Here is a 20381-nt window from a genome sequence, read left to right on the forward strand (position 1 = left end):
TGATATTACCGTGCTTGATTGGCCAGCTCAACCTGACCTGAACCTCACAGAGAATCTATGGGATATTGTGAAGAGGAAGAGAAGTAACATCTGACAAACAATACAGAGGAGCTGAAGGCCTCTATCAAATCAACCTGGTCTTCAGTAACACCTCAGCAGTGCCACAGTGATCACCTTCATGCCACGCCACATTGAAGCCCCAACCAAACGTCAGAATTAAAACAAATAAACTATTGAATTATTTCAGTCTGTGTGCAATGAATCTAGAATATAAGAAAGTTTGCTTATTTGAATTAAACTACAAAAAATAAAGAACTTTTCCATGACATTCAATTTTTTTGAAATGCTCCTGTATATGATCACTATGGTTACCGCTACAGGCACAATTGAGGCAGCTACCAGCTCCTCGCAGGACCCCAGGGTCAGGAGTCAAAGTAATACACACACAGAACGTAAACGTCAGTGGAAGCACCATCGTCATGTGTGTTTATTGACAACAGAACAGTGTGTAGTGATGTGAGAATGTGGGTAAAGTAATGGTTAGATTATTATTGTGCTTCAGCCTGCATCTGCCCAGACCCGATTCTTTAGCACCAAAACAAACACACCCATAACCCAACAGGACCTGCTACGGTGGCCGAGAGAGAAAACATGCTGCAAATGACAAAAATACCTGTAAATTATGAAAACATCTTCATCAGTTTGACAACACGTGCTGCAAATACTCACCATACAAACAAATAAAGAAATGTGCTGCAAAAACACAGACCACATCGGAAATATTTAAGGGAACCGTAAAGTGACAAATGTGGCTGGGACATAATTTATAAATGTTTGCTCTGAAAACATATCTTTTGTTTATTTTAACAATCCTGGTCATACGATTCCTTAGCTTTTTTATGGATATTATTAGCCTAAATAAGCTGGCTAAATACACAATTTCTGTACCTGAGAAAGGTTATGTAAGCTGGCTTACCTTACAAAAACTAACCATAGCCTGTGGTTTTACTATTGAAATGAATTAATAAATAAATACATTTATTATATAAGAAAGCTAGCAAAAAATGGTTTCTGTAATCATTAACAAATTAACCATGGATTTACTACTATAACCATAGTTTAACCATGGTATTTGTACAAATATGGTCATAAATATGGTAATCAAAACTCAAAAAAAAAATATATATATATATATATTTTCAACCCATTCTCACTCCAAAGGCGTCAAAAACCGAAGCATGGTCAAGCGCCCCTAGCGTCACTTTTATGACGCCAAATGTGCCTCTCGGCGTCGACTATCGAAGCACTACGACCTTCATTGCTTTCAGTGGGAAACTTTTGGCGTCAGAATTCGACACGAGGACATGAGATGTTTATCGCTATGAAATCACGTTCAAGAAGTCTCATTCAGCACACATCGCGCGATACTTGCTATCAGTTCCACAGTTTGGGTGAGTAGTCGTATATACGCTCTTTTAATGCCTTTTATCAAATGTATTCTGTCTTCTTTATTAATCAGATTAGTGCCATATGTTTAATCGCTGTATTATATCGGTCATCCGCGGCTGTCTTTGAGTTTCATTGCGTTTAAATAAATGAACACAGCTGCTAATTAGTGTGATTAAACTCTATCTGTCACGTGACGTGCCATAGACCTTCGATCCGTTTTATATTATTATTAATTTCAGGATCAATGATGTAAGTTGTATTTGTAGTAAAATCATGGTAATCACGACACAATAGTAATAAATGAAATGTGAAGTTAAAACACAGTAAATGGGACATTAGTAACTGTAACTGTAGTTTTACTATGATATATTAATAATCAATACAACAATACAATAATCACCAAACCAGCTATGTTTGTATCACTGTAATGTTAGTGTTTTTATGTGCTTTTATATGACAGATATCACAGTAATCATGTGTTCTGTACCATGCTTTTAATACCTTTTAATGTGAATCCAAAAAAAAAAAAAAAATCAAATTAAAAATAAATAATAAAACATGTATTTTTCCATCTTGCAGTTCATTCATATCAGTTTATATATATATATATATATATATATATATATATATATATATATATATATATATATATATATATAAATATTTTGCTCACAGATCATTATTAACATTCTGTATATAATTCAATTTTATTTTCTCTCCCCTTTTTTATTATTTATATTTTTAGCTGAAAAGACGTAAAGGCAGTCAGCCCAGTGGTGTTTCTGGAGAGGGATTCCTTCAGAAATGGAGAAGACAGAAAGCTGCGGAGGCAGATATTTGCAGCAGTAAGTCTGTGATAGTTTGTCTCTTTTATAAAAAATTCCTGCTGTTATAATTTGTACAGCATTTGTTGTTTCTTAAACTGTTGCACTGTCCAAATACCCACACTTGCCATCTTTTCACTTGACCACTTGATTACTTATTTGAAGTCTTTCCTGTATTTGGCCTAGTGTTCGAGTGAGCATGATGACCACGAGTGTGTGTCGAACTTTTCATGACCTGATGACTGTGTTTCCCAATCCTGATCCTGGAGAACCCCAGCACTGCACGGTTTTGGCGTCTCTCTTATCTGCCTTGGAGTCTTCACTGATGAGCTGATGAGTTGAATCAGGTGTGTTTGATCAGGGAGACATCTCAAATGTGCAGTGTTGGGGTTCTCCAGGACCAGGATTGGGAGCCACTGCCTTATGGGACACTTATGTGTTTAAAGAGATTTTTAATATCTAATTATCAATATTTCACATACTGTACTAAACACATCACAGTCTTAATAATCCAGTTTAACACTTGTATGATATTGTACAAGCCCCAGAACGGTCTCATCTGACACTATCAAAAGAATTCATATGACTATAGCTTGTTATTAATTACTTGCTTTCAATAATGGATTCATTTAACATTTAATTTTACAGCATCTTTACAGAGGCTGCTTTTATGGTCTAAACAAAACACAGTGTAATGTATAAGTTGAATGTAATGTAATATTTCTGTTTTACAGGATTGTTTGAGGATAACACTGCAGTTCTCCATCATGCACAAGGACTCACCTCGTTAACTCTTTATCCCCCACACACACAGATATGGTCCCTGGATCAGTGATTAGACTTTGCAGTGGTTTGATTTTTGCAGAAGATGTAACTTTGTTTTATTTATAAGCTCATAATGAATACATTACAGAACCAGTGATGAAAACAATAGTTAAAAATAGTATTTTTCGTATTGATAAAGCATTTTGTTCTCTTTTTCAAGCTTCATACAGTGAACTTTTTAGACTTTAATTAAGAGTTTTAGTAAAGGAGATATTCATACACAGTCATCCCCTAGCTCCAGTCATGAAGTGAATTCATGATGTTATTGTCAAAGCTAGCAGGTGTTTGTTTTCCTGAACACTTTCTCTGTCTTCCATTGTTCAGACAATCAGTGTTTATTTGATGCTGTGCTGATTGAGTTTTATAGATGATATTGCACACTTGACATGCATGTCTTCATGGTGTTTTTTTGTGAGTTTGAAACATTTACATTGTGTTGTATAACATTTTGGTCAATTTAATTTTTTTAATAAAATTGATCTTTTTCCAGTGTTCTCTGAAAGACATACTGTATTTACTGTTTTGTTTTTTAATAAAAGCATTTTCATTTGCATACTGAAAATAGTTAATGTTTACAACATAACTGCCTTTTTATTCTTTATGGTGGCAAAAACGAGCTTGGTGACAGAGGATGCAGTGTAGTAATTTGGGCATGTTGTCTTTAAATGAGTTTGACATATCAATAAATAATGGAAGATCCTTACAAAAATATGCATGTTTATTATGCTTTATGTATTTATTTGTTCATTCATTCATTCATTAATTTATAATTTCTGTTTTTATTCCTAGGGTTCAAATGGTAGAGAATGGTAAATCACAGAAACACAAATGTGAACAATTTTAACTTTAAAACACAATGTAATATACAGTGTAAATTTTAGAAGCACGTCATTTGATTAGTAAATATATTTGTCTTTGGTCAAAAAAAAAAAATACAAATCTTAAAAATGTGTCTTATATTTATTATAGAGGAATCTGTCTGTTGGATACAACTGCGACTGCTGGGCATGTGCACATCAATATTGCCCAATGTTTGTCAAGCTGAACAACGGAGGAAGGTGAAGACGTTAATAAAACAGAATCTAATAAGTAGCAAGCTTAATCTATTGTTAACCGAATCTATCCCTTCAGCCGAAAAACGAAAGACATCTGTCATACATGGATAAGGAAGTGTGATGCTGCTGCTCAGCTTAGATGCCATTGGCTATGACTTTTCAGGACAGTCTGTGGTTGGACTATCTTTTAACCCATATTAAACAGCGCATCATGTTAAAAAGTATGTTTTGCTCCTATCATCACATTAGTAATATATTAAGTCAACAATGAAGTGTTGCTATCTTGAGAAAAATGACATCTTTAGCGAGATCCTAATCCTAACCCTAAGTATAACTTCAATGAACTACAAAAACAGCCCCCTAGTGTTGCCTTTCTATAGATAGAACGACGGAGGCTTGTGGGTAATGTAGTTTAAAACTTTTTATTAACGAAACTAAATAAATTATTTATTTTAAGGTAAACTGGATATCTAAATATGTTTATTGTGCAAACCTCTATGATATATTTGAGAGGCAGGCTGAAATGTGGTATTTTACAGTGAGCAATATTTAAAATGCTTTTATGCCAGCTTTCCACTTATTTCTGAAAACTGAGCTCAACATTATTTTATCAGCATAGCATAAGTAATAATCCTGCCCATTTTCTCTTTGATATGTTAATTGGACTCTGATTTACAGCCATTTGAAATGTACAGTTTTGGGCTCTTTCGGGGGGTGCTACTGGGCCCCTGGGGGTAGAAGGGCAGTAAAACCTACATATATGTATTCTCCTCATCATGAACAACAAACTGAGCTGAGTCACATTTATATCTGACAGTTTTCACAGTCCTCTGTTTTCTATTCTATTCATCATGACTATTATACCTTTTGACAGGACATCTGATGAAACATGGACAAATTATAAAGAAATGATTTAATAATGAAAATAATAGATTATTTCTTTGATTTTTGAAGTAAATGGCAAGAAATATAATGGATGAACCTGCAACAACTTGCCATTATCTATTCCCCACTGTAAAGCAGTAATCAAGGACATTGTATACACATTGTGATACTTCACTATTACACAAGGACAAATTCATGCAGTGCTAAGAATATTAATTTATATATATATATATATATATATATATAAGCATTATATATAACTAATTAGCCGAAATCAGTGTAAAAATGTCCTCCTCACCCCCGTATCTTGCTCCTCATGTGCTGGACATCAGTAATGTGCCTGCTCTTGGTTTTAATGCAGTACAAGATCCACGTTGATCATTCCTGCTACATTCTCAGTTATCCGTCAAGTGCTTGTAACAATAAAGCCCATGGCACCATCTTGTAATGCAGAATAATTAATCTTGTAACTCCCTGTATTTCACAAAAAATGTGCATATTTGTTACTAAAATATAAAAAAATTACTTTCTGGTGTACTGATGTCCCAGATGTTATTAATCCGATCAAAAATGTTCATGTCTTAAATAAAAAAAATAATCCCAATAATTAATATGTCGTTTTTCCAAGTCTAAAATAAACACATATGAGCCTACCTAGTAAAATGATGTATTTACCAAGAATATTCAGAACACAATATTCACCATTTTCATTTTATTGAAGCATAGACTATAAAGTTGATAAAGTAGCATCAAGACAAATAAGATTCAATGAAAATAATTATCATCAAAGATACATTAACCTCATATATAAATCAGTTCACACAGATGAGTGATGAAATGTCCTTAAAAGTCACACAGTCCCATCCAGTCAACTGTGATACAGATCATGTGATACATATAAGACATGTGATACTGTTCCAGAAAATAATGATTCCCATCATCACATCTAAACTGGTTTCATCTCCCCATCGTGATCTTCTTCTCTCGTGTCTGGAAACAGTTTGTGGTTGATGTCCAGCACTGATGAGGTGTAGCTTGTTCTCAGCCAGATGATCTCTCAGTCCTAACATCCCAGACCTGGTCAAAGTGAAACAAACAATGCAGAAGAAGTTGTTTAATGGACAGAGAGCGCAGCTTATGTTCTGTGTGGTTTTAGCAGGGTGAGTAACTATGACCCTTGTAGTACTGTACACTTACCATTCTTCAAGCTGTTTTAAGATCTTTTGAGAAGCTTTTCTCTGAAGACAATTTACCACATCCTCTTCTTTCACTCCTTTCAAGAGCATCACTTGGTCAAAAGCCCTCATTTGGCTGATGAGATCATCTGTACAAATAAAAATACTGCAATAAATATGTCATTCTGCAAGAATTAAGAAAAAGTTACAGAAGCAAAGGTCTTGCTCATGAGACATTAGCATGTGTAGTTCTCAGAGACTCTAGAATTCATCTGTTGTTGCAGTAAATGTGTTTTTTTCCTCTAGAATCTTTCTCCAAAGTTCCTGACTTCTCTCACAAATGTGTTTTAGTCTGTGCAGTGTAATGCCTGGCTTCAAACCAATCAACTATCAATTCACAATTAATAACATAACATTTACAAAACAATGAAATAATGTCAATTGGTGTTTATATCAACTAAACCAATTTCATGACACTTGTCTGCTAATAAAACAGGTGGTGTGTTTTTAAAAACATAATATTAAAAATGTCCAATCACACTTTGCTAACATGCTGTAATTGTAATAGTATAAAACGAAATCAAGGCTGACATGACCAGTTCTGTGAGAGATCATCATAAAATGTTGTATAACATTGCTTCAACACACACATACCAGAGGACTTCTGTTTGTTTGAGCTCAAGATGGCCATCTTCATTCCTCATCCTGAGCAAATCATATCCTTGGTCTTCCTTCTCTTCTGTGAAACAAGATAATCTCTACTTACTCTCTGTGCAATTAATATTGCTCATTAAACATAATTAAGTTAATTTAAAGTAAGATTCAGACCAGAGCATTTTTGGAGTAAACAAATGTACCTGGGAAGAGCTGATCATGGCAAGATTCGCTGAGACTCAGTAATAGCTCTTTTAGGTTTTAGGAAGGTTTGTGAGGGTTGGCTCTTAAAATAGCTGTTGAGCTCGATATTTTAGACCTGAAAAAGAAGAACAGCATTATCTGGAAAAAATCCTGTAAGACAGAAGGAAGGACATATTATTAATTACGTGCAGCTTGTACATTACACCTCTGTAAAGATGCTGTATAATTAAATGTTAAATGAATCCATTATTGAAAGCAAGTAATTAATAACAAGCTATAGTCATATGAATTCTTTGATAGTGTCAGATGAGACAGTCCTGGGGCTTGTACAATATCATACAAGTGTTAAACTGGATTATTAAGACTGTGATGTGTTTAGGGATCATTTTTAAGACTTTGACCCTGTCCAGATACCCACACTTGCAGTCTTGGCCACTTGAGAGTGTGTGTACATGACAGTGTGTGAACGAGACTGTCCCCGGTCTTAATAATGCCAAAGCACAGCATCCTTAACACACACTAAACCTCTCCAATACTGCTCTGGAGCGCTATACAAAGCTTAGTGTATCCCATCATGCATCATGTTTTGGAATAAATCGTCAGACTTTTTGCCGAGATCTCACAAGAGGTCATGGAAAGCTGTCCAATGTACAGTATGTGAAATATTGATAATTAGATCAGCTCATCAGTGAAGACTCCAAGGCAGATAAGAGAGACACCAAAACCGTGCAGTGCTGGGGTTCTCCAGGATCAGGATTGGGAAACACAGTCATCAGGTCATGAAAAGTTCGACACACACTCGTGGTCATCATGCTCACTCGAACACTAGGCCAAATACAGGAAAGACTTCAAATAAGTAATCAAGTGGTCAAGTGAAAAGATGGCAAGTGTGGGTATTTGGACAGTGCAACAGTTTAAGAAACAACAAATGCTGTACAAATTATAACAGCAGGAATTTTTTATAAAAGAGACAAACTATCACAGACTAACTGCTGCAAATATCTGCCTCCGCAGCTTTCTGTCTTCTCCATTTCTGAAGGAATCCCTCTCCAGAAACACCACTGGGCTGACTGCCTTTACATCTTTTCAGCTAAAAATAAAAATAATAAAAAAGGGGAGAGAAAATAAAATTGAATTATATACAGAATGTTAATAATGATCTGTGAGCAAAATATTTTTATATATATATATATATATATATATATATATAAACATATATATATAAACATATATATATATATATATATATATATATATATATATATATATATATATATAAACATAAATATATATATATATATATATATATATATATATATATATATATATATATATATATATATATATATATATATATATATATATATATATAAACTGATATGAATGAACTGCAAGATGGAAAAATACATGTTTTATTATTTATTTTTAATTTGATTTTTATTTTATTTTTTTGGATTCACATTAAAAGGTATTAAAAGCATGGTACAGAACACATGATTACTGTGATATCTGTCATATAAAAGCACATAAAAACACTAACATTACAGTGATACAAACATAGCTGGTTTGGTGATTATTGTATTGTTGTATTGATTATTAATATATCATAGTAAAACTACAGTTACAGTTACTAATGTCCCATTTACTGTGTTTTAACTTCACATTTCATTTATTACTATTGTGTCGTGATTACCATGATTTTACTACAAATACAACTTACATCATTGATCCTGAAATTAATAATAATATAAAACGGATCGAAGGTCTATGGCACGTCACGTGACAGATAGAGTTTAATCACACTAATTAGCAGCTGTGTTCATTTATTTAAACGCAATGAAACTCAAAGACAGCCGCGGATGACCGATATAATACAGCGATTAAACATATGGCACTAATCTGATTAATAAAGAAGACAGAATACATTTGACAAAAGGCATTAAAAGAGCGTATATACGACTACTCACCCAAACTGTGGAACTGATAGCAAGTATCGCGCGATGTGTGCTGAATGAGACTTCTTGAACGTGATTTCATAGCGATAAACATCTCATGTCCTCGTGTCGAATTCTGACGCCAAAAGTTTTCCACTGAAAGCAATGAAGGTCGTAGTGCTTCGATAGTCGACGCCGAGAGGCACATTTGGCGTCATAAAAGTGACGCTAGGGGCGCTTGACCATGCTTCGGTTTTTGACGCCTTTGGAGTGAGAATGGGTTGATATTTTTGTTGGGGTAATTTTGTTTGGTTTGAGTATTTGCAGAGCTTTTCTGTATTTGTTTGTGTTGTGAGCACTTGTAGCTTGTTTTTGTATTTCATTGTGTTGAGTATTTGCAGCACGTGTGCTGTCAAACTGATGAAGATGTTTTCTTAATTTGCTGGTGCTTTTTCTATTAGAATATGTTTTGTGAAGTTGAGCTCTCTCGGCCACGGTGCCTCACCCCTATTTTGAAATCTTAACCCCACATGTGCATACGCAACCATGGCAACAACGATCGCTAAAAACAAGCGAAGATGACACACAAGCATATTCAAACAAAAGCCAACATGGATAAGTTGTGTGAAACAACGCAAAATCGTTACTCACCTATAAAAAAGAAACAAATAAACCTCGGCGTCTGATTCGAGCCCTTCCAATCCTTGAGTTTCTCTCCACCGCTGGAAAACTGCTTTGATATTTACACGGGTCCTACATCTTGCTTGATTGTAAACCCTCTTTTTTATCCGCCATCTCTCAATAAAAGCATCAGCTAAATGACTAAATGTAAATGTAATGTAATATGCGTCCTGTGCACTCAAATTGAGCGCTCTCATTTCGCAATCAGGACAAGATACGCCCTCTTACCGCTGATTGGCTACAAGTGTGTTTTGGGACTCGGTCAGACACAGCAGTCAAAAGAGTGTTTCAAAAATCGTTTAGTTTTTTAGTTAGTACACATTTAAAGGAGCGGCGGGCCGGGTCTAATGTACATTGCTGAAACTCAGATTAATCCTCTGTTTACCAATAGAACCTTTCATTGAGAAAGTGAGGGGGACGGATCTGGTTACTATGAATCTGGGGGGGTCATGTCCCCCCCGTCCCTAGTGCCATCTGCGCGCCTGTTCACAGCAGTCACACTCACAACAGACCCTGAAGAGAAGACAATGCTGAATAAAGTCGTAGTTTGCAATTTTTGGACCAAAATGTATTTTCGATGCTTCAAAAAATTCTAACGGACCCTCTGATGTCACATGGACTACTTTGATGATGTTTTTCTTACCTTTCTGGACATGGACAGTATACCGTACACACAGTTTCAATTGAGGGACTGAGAGCTCTCGGACTAAATCTAAAATATCTTAAACTGTGTTCCGAGTCATTAATGACATAATTTTCATTTTGGGCTGAACTAACCCTTTAAAATATATTCCTGTGGTGCTGAATCTGAATTTTCGGCATCATTACGCCAGTCTTCAGTTACACATGATCCTGCAGAAATCATTCTGATATACTGATTTGAACATTTCATTGTTGAAAACAATTGCGCTGCTTAATATTTTTGTGGAAACCATGATACAGGGATGTAGTTTTTTCTATATATATATTGATCAAGATGGCGGCCATCTTGATCTATATATCAAGATCAAGATGGCGGCGCGATCACATCGCGAGGCTCAGCGTCTTACCAGATTTCGGAAATTAGTGTTAATCTACCTGGTTATTTCACTCGTGTTCGCGCGATTCAGTTATGCGAACTACATCTATACTAAACAGTCACTTTTGGACATCAACAAACGGTGTTCCAACATAGTTTTAGATTATCCTTTCGACTTCAGCGAACTCCCGCCGGAGCTACTGAGATCACCGCGGACAAGCGGATCACTCGTACCGACCGGAAGTTCTCGGCGTCGGCGTCGAGACCGTAAACAAAGACGAGGAAAGCGTGGAGGGCTGCGTGCTAAGCTAAGGCTAAATCCACATCGACCAGCTCTGCCCAGCATCTTCCTTGCCAATGTACGGTCTCTGATGAACAAGATGGATGAACTAAAGATCTGGACCCTCACACAGAAATGGCTTATGGACTGTAATGTTATGTTTTTCACTGAAACATGGCTCTGCAACGATGTCCCAAACAGCGTGGTACATATGGATGGACGCTCTTTCTTCAGGGCTGACAGAGTAGCAGCAACCTCTGGTAAAAACAAAGGTGGTGGAGTATGCATTTATGTTAACAAATCATGGTGTAAAGACTCTGTCATTGTTGATACCTACTGCTCTGCTGATCTGGAGTTCCTGATTATCAAGTGCAGGCCATTCTATCTACCACGTGAATTTACTTGCATTGTTGCAGCTGCAGTTTATGTACCTCCGGACGCTAATGCTAACGTGGCTATGAAAGAACTTTGTGCTGCTATTAGCAAATTACAAACCCTGCACCCGGATGGAGCCTTTATTGTTGCTGGGGACTTCAATCACTGCACTTTAAGATGTTTTCTCCCTAAATTTCATCAAAATGTCTCCTGCACTACAAGGGGACATAAAACACTGGACCACGTTTATACTAATGTGACTGATGCCTACAAAGTCACACCCCTCCCCCATCTGGGTCAGTCAGACCACCTCTCTTTGTTCCTGCTCCCCAAGTATACCCCGGTCATCAAATGTGTGAAACCTACAATAAGGACTGTTAAAATCTGGCTGGAAGGTGCAGACTCCACTCTTCAACATCAGTTCCAGCACACAGACTGGAGTGAGTTTGCTGCCCAGGCCACCATAAACTCTCAGATTAACATTGACACTTACACAAATTCTGTCCTGGAGCACATCAACAGATGTGTAAGCAGAGTGACCACACTCAAAAAAATAAAAATTTTCCCCAATCAGAAGCCCTGGATGAACAGAGAGGTTCGCCTCCTGCTCAAAGCAAGAGATGCAGCCTTCAGGTCTGGAGACCAGGAGGCTTACAGCTCAGCCAGAGCCAACCTGAGGAAGGGTATCTGCCAGGCCAAACTCACACATAAACAAAGGATTGAAGAACACTTCAATTCTTCAGACCCCCGGCGTATGTGGCAAGGCATACAATCTATCACCGATTACAAACCACCTAACTCTGTGCCCTCCTCCAGCTCTGCCTCCCTCCCAGACGAGCTCAATCACTTTTATGCTCGCTTTGATAAAAATAATAAGGAGATCTCACTCAAAACTGAGCATCAACCCAGTGAACTGCCTCTCACACTCTCCACATCAGATGTTTACTCCACTCTGCGTAAAGTGAATGGACGGAAAGCAGCTGGCCCTGACGGAATACCTGGTCGTGTGCTTAAAGCCTGTGCGGAGCAGCTGGCTGAGGTCTTCACAGACATTTTCAATCTGTCCCTGGCCCAAGCAACTGTCCCCACTTGCTTCAAAACCTCCACCATCGTGCCTGTACCGAAGCATTCCACTGCCTCGGTCCCTAACGACTTCCGTCCTGTTGCACTCACCCCCATCATTGCCAAGTGCTTTGAGAAACTGGTCGCATCCCACTTAAAATCCTGTCTCCCTGCTACATTAGACCCTTTCCAATTTGCCTATCGCAACAATAGGTCAACAGAGGACGCCATCTCAACGGCACTTCACTCTGCCCTCACCCACCTGGACAGTCAGAACACACACGTGAGAATGCTGTTCATAGATTTCAGTTCTGCATTTAATACAGTAATCCCCTCCAAGCTGATCTCCAAGCTCAGCCATCTTGGAATCAGCACACCCATCTGCAATTGGATTCTAGATTTTCTGACTAACAGACCTCAGTCTGTTAAGTTAGATAACCTCTCCTCCTCCATCATAACCCTGAACACTGGAGTGCCACAAGGCTGCGTACTTAGCCCTCTCCTGTACTCCCTATTCACCAATGACTGTGTTCCTGTTTATGGCTCCAACACCATAATCAAATTCGCAGATGACACCACGGTGGTAGGTCTGATCAAGGATGACGACGAGTCAGCCTACAGGGATGAGGTGCAGCACCTGGCTGAGTGGTGTGCCACCAACAACCTGGAACTGAACACCCAGAAGACTAAGGAGATCATTGTGGACTTCAGGCGGACTAGGAATCATGCACACACACCCATCTACATCAACGGAGCTGTAGTGGAGCGTGTGTCGAGTTTCAAGTTCCTTGGCATCCACATCTCAGATGATCTCACCTGGTCCCTAAACACCTCCACCCTGGTCAAAAAGGCTCAGCAGCGCCTTTACTTCTTACGGAGCCTTAAAAAAGTTCACCTCAGTCCTAGGATCCTTTCTGAATTCTACCGCTGTACCATTGAGAGCATACTCACAAACTGCATCTCAGTGTGGTACAGCAATTGCTCCGCATCTGACCGCAAAGCACTCCAGCGGGTGGTGAAAACTGCTCAACGGATCACCGGCACCCAGTTAACATCCATCGAGAACATTTACCAGAAGCGCTGTCTGGGCAGGGCAAGAAACATCATCAAGGATGTCTCTCACCCAAACCATGGACTTTTCACCCTCCTTCCATCCGGCAGGCGTTACAGAAGCCTACGCTCTCGAACAAGTAGGCTCAGGAAGAGCTTCTTTCCTGAGGCTGTGACACTCCTGAACGCCACACCACCAATCTAACCTGCACCTGCTCTTTTACTGCACTGGTCACAGTACTTTACATACATGTATTGCACTACTCATATTTTGCACAGACTGCACATGGTTAAATCCATTACACTATAAACTGTCTAAAGCTGTTACTGTACAAGCACAGTAAACTATTCTACAAAAAATATAATTGCACTACTGTTATTTTGCATATAATTGTTAAACAATACTTTTGCACACTCATTCAACTGTATTTATTATTACTGTTCTCAAGTTCCTGCTATTCATAATGTATATATAATCATTCTTTGCTCTGTTCATAATGTACATACAATCCCTACATTACATTAATATTTATATTCTGTATATACTCTGATCAATATTGTATATAGCAACTCCACTGTACATTCTGTATATCATAAGCTTTACTTACTCTGCACTTTTATGTATATATATAACACTATATTCTTGCACTTCTGGTTAGATGCTAACTGCATTTCATTAGCTCTGTACTTGTACTCTGCATAATGACAATAAAGTTGAATCTAATCTAATCTAATCTAATCTAATATATATATATATATATATATATATATATATATATATATATAAATGGTTTGAAATTTTTTGTAAGTTACCTTTAATATTGTCACTTTTTACTACTTACATCTACCCACATAAGTGGGGAATGTTGTCACATAAGAACCACATTGTTCCAATAATTGTATTTTTAATTTTAAAAACCTGAATGAAGAAATGAGACTCAGTAAATCACTAAAAAGATTATATAAGCTTTATACAAGTTTAACATTGTCATTTTTATTATATATATATATATATATATATATATATATATATATATACACTAACAAAAATAAAAGAAATAACAAATAAAAAATAAATAAATAAAAAAATCTGTTACACCAATATACCACAGTATGAGATTACACTCTTTAGCGCAGCAAATAGAAAACTTGTCACCTGTGCTCTTTCATCCAGGACCATCAGTTTTAATTCTGAAAACTTTCTTCTTTTGTCATAGTTGGTGTGGAAGAAGAGAAACGAGTGGAGAGAAAAAGGAGACAAAGGGAGAGCACCCTTCTAACTTTTTTTCCGTGCGGGAAAATGTTGTTATTCTCGAGTGGTGTCAAGAACTCTATCTCTCGTATGCTCCCCCCCCCCCCCCACCTCTACTAGGTGACAAGCACAAGACGCGAGAGAGATAAGATTGGAAAAGAATCCCACTCCACTGAGTAAATAAATAATCAATACTCATCTAAATGTAAATGAGAGAGTAGCCCTCTTTGATAGCATCGTTTTTATCAACCAACCAATTTTCCTCAGACACTCACTGGGCCTCAACCAAATCACCATCATTCAGCTTCCGAGTAATGGATAAGAAAAAAGAACTGTGAAAGAGAGAGAGAGAGAGAGAGGAGGGGGAAAAGGAAAGCAAGTTTGAATGGGTCACCTGAAACCTGAAGTTCACCAGAAATGCCATTATGTTTTGTTGCACTCTTTTATTTTGCATTTCTGATACTCTTGTCAATTACCATTTGCACTGAGCTTTCAGAATTTCTGTGTCTAAATCAATTGCCACTGCCAGTTTTTTTTTTTTTACGTGTTTGTCCCTGTTTTGAGTCACTTTTTATCTTCATAACTTCTGCATGTCAGTCTGAGGTAGTAATTTTGAGTCTTACTCGCATATCTTACAACAAGAGCATTTATTAGGTCTTAGGAAATGCTGTTTGAAAAGTAATAACAGAAACTCCTGACCCGTCCAGACACTTGATGGTTTTGTGGAGAACATACACATACAAAAAAAAAGACAATGATGACAGCTCTTCTGTAACCAATGTTGTTTGGTGTAAGCAGTGTCAAACCTGGCACGATGTGTTTAATGCAATATTTTAATAACAATTTTAAAATATATTATTACATACACAAGTATGAATGATGTGAGAGCTCTGGCAGACAGCAAGATTTTCGTGAATTAAGGCTCAAAGTGTTATTTTACCCTAAAATTTTAATTCTTTCATTAATTACTCACACCATTCGACTTTTGATCATCTTTGGAACACAAATGAAGATATTTTTGATGAAATCCAAGTGCTTTCTTAACCCCACTACCACGTTCAATGCTGCGTTATGAAGTCATAGCTTCATAAAGTTAAGGTTGAAACATTAATGTTACATGGACTTTAACAGTCCTTACTACCTTTCTGGACCTTGAATGAATTGCATTGCTGTCAATGCAGGGCCAAAAATCTCTCAGATTTCATCAAAAATATCGAAATTTTTGTTCTGAAGATGAACGAAGGTCTTCTGGGCTTGGAACGACATGAAGGAGAATAATTAATAACCTAATTTTTATTTTTGGGTGAACTTACCCCGTAATATCCAGTTTATAGAAGTATAAATAATTGTTTTAATGAATTAATGAATTATAAATCAGTAAGAATAAATTATAAAAAAAAAAAAAATGTGTTTTGACATGTAATATTCCCTTTTGAGGCAATCTTTGGCCAAAAAAAAAAACAAAAAAAAAAACAATCTTATCTACGCTACCATTTGAAATTTAATGTCAGTAATTTTTTTTAAATAATTTTATTCGGCAAAGATAAATTAAATTAATTTATCTTTATTACACTTTTTCACAATATTTTGGTTTTTACTTAATTGTTGATAAAATAAATGCAGACTTGGTGTGCATAAGAGACTTCTTTCAGAAACATTAAAAATCTTAACGACCCCAAACTTTTGAAAAATAAATAAATAAATAAATAAATTGACGTGCATTTCTAAACATTTTAACCTCACCCTTTCCCTGATGTATGTAGTGGGAAGAGTTGAAAGTGGTTATATCCATCTTAACTCTGTCACAGACAGAGGTGCTAAACATGGCTGACAGGTCAAGGAGAGCGGGGAGCATGAGTCCCCTCTTACTCCGCCCTGATCTGAGACCTGTAAGGGCCATGTCCAGACTGAGGGCAGGGGCCTAAACTCGCCTTGACAGCTCCTCGACAGATCTCACAGCCTTACTGACGTCTGGACGTGCGCTGTAAAATCGGAGGAGTTCCTACCAATTTGGTAATGGAGCCCAGGTGACACGGGGGGACGTCTCAGTGGGTTTAAGGAGGTCGGAGATACCTGTCCACTTGCAATTTGCAATCTCTGTGGAAGGGAAAGAAAGGACATTCTGTATTAAAAGAGCTTGGAGCAATTCCCAGCCTAAGTTTAATCTTGATGCATGAAATCATCTGTCTGATTTAATTACGTAAAGACTTGGCATTCACCGCCATGATTTTTCAACAGAAATGCAAGGTATGACATGTTAGAAAAGAAAATTATCTGGAATTGTGATTTTTGGGACACAAATAGTTGAAACGGCTGTTACAAAGGTCTAAAACAAAACAAAAAAATAACCTGTATAAATGAATATTCCTCCGGGTAACTAGGCTTTACGTATATAAGATGAGGATGTGCTGTAGATGCTCAGTGGGCTTGCTGGAAAATGTCAGCAAAGCTGCAAACATCTGCCAGGGACCTGTCAGTTAGATCAGATGGCCCTCTCTGATTCTCCTGTCGCGGCTCCTCACCGATAACGTGCTCCGGAGGGGGACGTGAGGGTGGAATACAGGCAGGAGAGCGCTGAAACTGGAAAGGGAGGCCCTGGAAACCAAAACTGAGCCAACATCTGCCTGATTTGAGCTGTAGTGAAAAACAAAACAAACACGCACGCACACACACATACACACACACACATATGTGTGTGTGTGTGTGTGTGTGTGTGTGTGTGTGCGTGTGCGTGTGTGTGCAAATGTACATTTGATATAAAATTGCAATTATGCGAAACAAAGTTTAAATTCTGAAATAGTCCCATTTCAATTAATTTGCAATTATGAGAAATTCACAGTTGTGTATCTCATTGCAATATAGCCATACACAATTTTTGAGATATAAACTTGCAAGTATGTAGACTTTGTAAGATGAATAGATGCATTTTGAGATGTATAAATAGGTTTTAGATATAAAGTTGCACTTACTGTACATTAAGGGTAGCACTTTGAGAAACATGTGACCCTAAAAGTTGCAACTGTGAAATATATAGAGAACATTTTTATAAAGTTGCAAATGAGAACAACTGTGAGATATTAAGTCTCAGTTATGAAAAATTAAGACACAACTACCTTCAATGTATAGATTTGAAAGATCTGGCTTAAACCTTTAAAACTCCCTGCTTTTTTCATCTCTCCGATCCCTTTCTTCCCCTGTCCTCTTTCTATGCCAGCTCCACGTGTTTGAAATTACTCAATTTAGCATAATGTTCATAATTGATCGTTTAGTGGAAAACGCAAACATATAATTTGCTGACGAGTTCCATATTTTGTGAATGTGATTCGTTGTTTCAGGTTGAGTCAGGGGACAGCTGGTTGACGTTTCACACTCATCGGGAGCTGTGATCATGAAATGGGATGTTGGCCTTTTCTCACCAGTGATTTGCCTTACTGTTTTCAAACCTGTCTCGCAGGCCAGCATCTCACAGATGGAACGTCTGGTTGAGTGCTGAGCTAGATGGGAAGGCTTCCCATGGGACGAAAGGGTCATCTCAGAGGGCACACATGAAGTTAATGGAAGGTATGGTGCATGTGAAATTCTTTGCACTGTCACTCTCAGTAACGGCACTAAGACTGCAGATGTTTTGGTGCCGTCTACTGAATCTTTGTCTTAATTCTATTCAAGCATGGCTGTTTTCATTTAAATACAATGTATTCAGGCATCTTAAAAGTTATTTTTTGTTTGCTTTTTTTTTGTATTAGTATTAATACTAACAATAATGCTATAAAATTATATTTCCGGTAGTCCCTTATATTATTATTATAGGAGTAGTAGTAGTATTTTAGAAACTATTAGTGTTATTGGTATAATTATTTTATTTTAAATATTATTTGTCTTCCACACGAGAAACATAGTCACGCAGGTTTGAAACAGTATGAAAGTAGGAAAATTATGACAGAATTTTATTTTTTTCTGTGAACTATCTGTTTTATAACTATACCATTTTTCTCTCACCTGCCACCGACCTCCAGTGTTTCTGTTGTCATCATTCATTTTCTTTTTGTCTGTGTATTACAGTGGGCAAAATTGAGCTCTCCCTTTCTGACCTTACTCTCCCCACATCTGAAAATAGATGGAGGACAGCTAATAGATGTTATATCTCTCAACATGTATATTCACCCCTATTCCCACGTGGTCATGGTTCTGCTGCTCAGATCAGTCAAGTCTGAATTGCATTGCTCAACAACTGGCCCACAAACCATTTAAAACCCAATTTCCACCGACCATAACGCTTTATCGCTGATGTTGTCAACTCAATTTTGGAATTTTGCCATACACCCTGGCTCCCTCAATTGAAGTGTCATCTGATTTTCTGGCATTGTGACAAGGCTCCAGTCATCACGGTAATCTCTACTCTGCTCTCCCACTTTTCCTTCTCCGGTAGCAACCTTCCATGCCTATCTTATGTCAGAACAGGAGATAACATGGTTTGCTGTGGCATGCTGAACGAGATTGGGCTGGATGGTTATTGGTAGTCAGACCTTTTTGCTTTGTCCTAGTAAAATCTTTTCAGTTGTCTGTCTGTGTTGACTTGGTCAGACACTTTGTCTACAGACAGCGAAGGTCATCCATTGCAACAATGACAGGTTTTATTGAGATTAGAGAGCAGTTAATAAACTTTACAGCCATTGGAACTCTTAGCATTCATTTGCTGTAGAAGAGGCTCCTCTGATTGGTTGTGGTAAACCCACCTTCTCAGCTGAATTAGGTGGAGTGAAAAGGGCAACTCCAAAAACTTATAGTGATTCCTCACTTGAAATGAAAGGGCAAATGGGTACCAGCAAAATAAAACCCGGCTATCAAAAATCCATTCTAAGAACATTTTGGTAACACTAATCCACCCAAAAATGACCCCAGCGGCATCCTAGGTGTACATTACTTTCAAGTTATCAAGTTATATAAAAAAAAAATTGTGAACTTTCAAACTGTTTCACGGCATTCAGTGGGTATTGCATGCATTAGTCCAAAAGTTGTTTAAAGAGAAAAAAATAAAAATAAAGAACTAGCAAATGTGCTTCTCCCGTCAGAATTGAGTTGTAGATCGACTCCACCTATTGGTGGAACTGCACAGGACCGCCCGAAAACACTGGAAATACTTATTTTTTGTACAGCGTACTTGAATCCATTAAGTTTAATAACTGTGCTAAAATGTTGAGATTACTTGGTTAAACTTAGTAAGGTCCACAAACTTATTCAAAACAAGTTAATTTCACTTAATTTTATTAGTAAGATCAGCATTTACATTTTACAGAAGTAAAAAAAAAAAAAAAAAAAAAAACCTTAAAGGTTTGTAAAGAAAGTCAGAGGATTTCGAAGTAAGCCAAGAGACTTGTTTTCCCATTAACGTTACTGGAACAACACTTGTTCATAACACTGAGAGAACCTACATTTCTGAGAATGATGCTTTTAGCTGGGAAAGACCATCAGTTAAATGACTGATAGTAATTTGACAGTAGATTGTTAAATTCTGTATAAAGTGTGAAGATACAAAATTATTTTTTCAAAATAACATTACAACGTTATATACATTATATTGTGAAACAGCATTATTTAACCTCTTCAGTCTCTTAAGTACAAGTGCATTTTCAGCATGATTGTTAGAAATATAGTGCAGCA

At 37.1% G+C, this 20381-nt stretch overlaps 2 long non-coding RNA genes across 2 annotated transcripts; one reads left to right on the plus strand and one right to left on the minus strand.

Annotated features, from left to right (window-relative positions):
* Positions 1 to 1196: 1196 nt before the first annotated feature.
* LOC128018041 (uncharacterized) lies at positions 1197 to 3909 on the plus strand. Its single transcript, XR_008184700.1, has 4 exons — positions 1197 to 1451; positions 2195 to 2294; positions 2460 to 2620; positions 3008 to 3909. It is a non-coding gene; the product is annotated as an uncharacterized LOC128018041 (long non-coding RNA).
* A 1826-nt stretch (positions 3910 to 5735) lies between these two features.
* Positions 5736 to 7565, minus strand: LOC128018042 (uncharacterized). The gene is made up of 3 exons (XR_008184701.1): positions 7071 to 7565; positions 6868 to 6952; positions 5736 to 6362 (listed from the first exon to the last, which is right to left on the minus strand). It is a non-coding gene; the product is annotated as an uncharacterized LOC128018042 (long non-coding RNA).
* Positions 7566 to 20381: the final 12816 nt, after the last annotated feature.

Source organism: Carassius gibelio, chromosome A8 (genome assembly GCF_023724105.1).
Source record: "Carassius gibelio isolate Cgi1373 ecotype wild population from Czech Republic chromosome A8, carGib1.2-hapl.c, whole genome shotgun sequence".
Lineage (NCBI taxonomy): Eukaryota > Metazoa > Chordata > Actinopteri > Cypriniformes > Cyprinidae > Carassius > Carassius gibelio.